We start from the raw sequence: 1,685 nt of genomic DNA on the forward strand, positions 1-1,685 counted from the left end.
TTTAATTTTGCCCCAGACAGTAGCCCCAAATCTGCCCCCCAAGGGGTAGAAAGCACTCTAGACACCTGGGATTTTTTTTATGGGCCAGCGGTGGGGGTTTCCCAGAATGGGCATGCTAATGCCTCCACCCTGCCCCACCAAAAAAGGCAAAATACTTTCTGCCCTGCAGGAGGCTGATGGGGGCAATAGCCCTTGACCTGCTGCCTCGGAGAGAGCAGAAAGCCCAGAGGCCCAGGGATTTTTTTTTATACTGAGGGATGGGAGTTGCCCAGAATGGGCATGCCGATGTCCCCACCCCTCCAAAAGCATGCTACTGTCTTTATGCCACCCCCGGGAGGCATATAGGCCAATAGCCCCTTATCTGCCCCCCCCCCCCAGGTGTAGAAAGCCCACTAGGCACCAGGGATTTTTTTCCCAAAGTTCATGGTGGGGGCTGCCCAGAATGGGTATGCCAACGCCCCCACCCCAAAAACAATTGCCACAATCTTTCTGACCCCAAGAGGCAGATGGGGGCAATAGCCCCTTACCTGCCCCCTTAGGGGGGACAGAAAGCCCACTAGGCACCAGGGATACAGTTTTTTCAAAAGTCAGGGGTGGGGCTGCCTAGAATGGGTAAGCCAATGCCCCATCCTCCAAAAAAGATGGCACAATCTTCCATCCCCCCAGGAGGCAGATGGGGCAGAAGCCCCTGATGGGGCCGAGAGCACACTAGGTGCCAGCGATTATTCTGGTGTTTTTATATGTAGGGGTGGGGGTGCGGATGGGGCTGTTCAGCATGGGCATCCCCATGCCCCCACCCACCCCCCAAAAAAATAGCCACAGTCTTTTTGCCCCCCCTTGGGGGCATATCAGGGTAATAGCCCCCAATTCCCCCATTCCCAGGGCAGCAGAAAGCCCACTCAGCACTGAATTTCTTTCTGAATGTGCCTACATGTGGATTATGGGTCCTAGCGCAGCTGTCACCCAAGTAAACCTAACAAACCTATACATTTTTTAAAACTAGATACCCAGGGAAATCCAGGATGTGGTGACTTGTGTGGATCGCACTATGTTCTGTTACCCAGAATCTTTTGCAAACCTCAAACCTTGTAAAAAAAAAAAACATCTTCACATTTATGTAATGTAAAGTTCCGGACTCTGCACAGATCCACAAACTTCCACCCACCCAGTATTCTCCAAAGTCTTCTGAGAAAAATTGTACCCCACTTGTATGGGTAGGCTTAGTGCCCGTGACAGGAAACGGTCCAAAACGCAATGTGGCCACACTACATTTTTACAGTGAAAACTGACCTGTTTTGTTTGCAAAGTGCCTAGCTGTAGATTTTGAACCCTATCTCTGCCGGCACCTAGGGAAACCTAAATGGTACCTTACTCACTTGGGTGGGTCCACTATCCACGACAGGCAAGGGCCCAAAACATATTGTAGAGAAATCGAAATTACTTATCACAAAATGACCTGGTTTTGCAAGGAGGGGCACCTGGGTTTTTGGCCCCAGGCTCAGCGGCCATCTAGGGAAACCTACCAAACTCACACATTACTGAAAACTAAACACCCTGAGGAGTCCAGTGAGGTATTGCTTGTGTGGATCCCTCAACATTTTCCTACCCAGAATCCCCTTCAAACCTAAAATTTAGCTGAAAAAAATCACTTTCTCCACACATTCTTGTTTGGGACCACTGTGCCG

The sequence above is a fragment of the Triturus cristatus genome, chromosome 6 (assembly GCF_964204655.1).
Source record: "Triturus cristatus chromosome 6, aTriCri1.1, whole genome shotgun sequence".
NCBI lineage: Eukaryota > Metazoa > Chordata > Amphibia > Caudata > Salamandridae > Triturus > Triturus cristatus.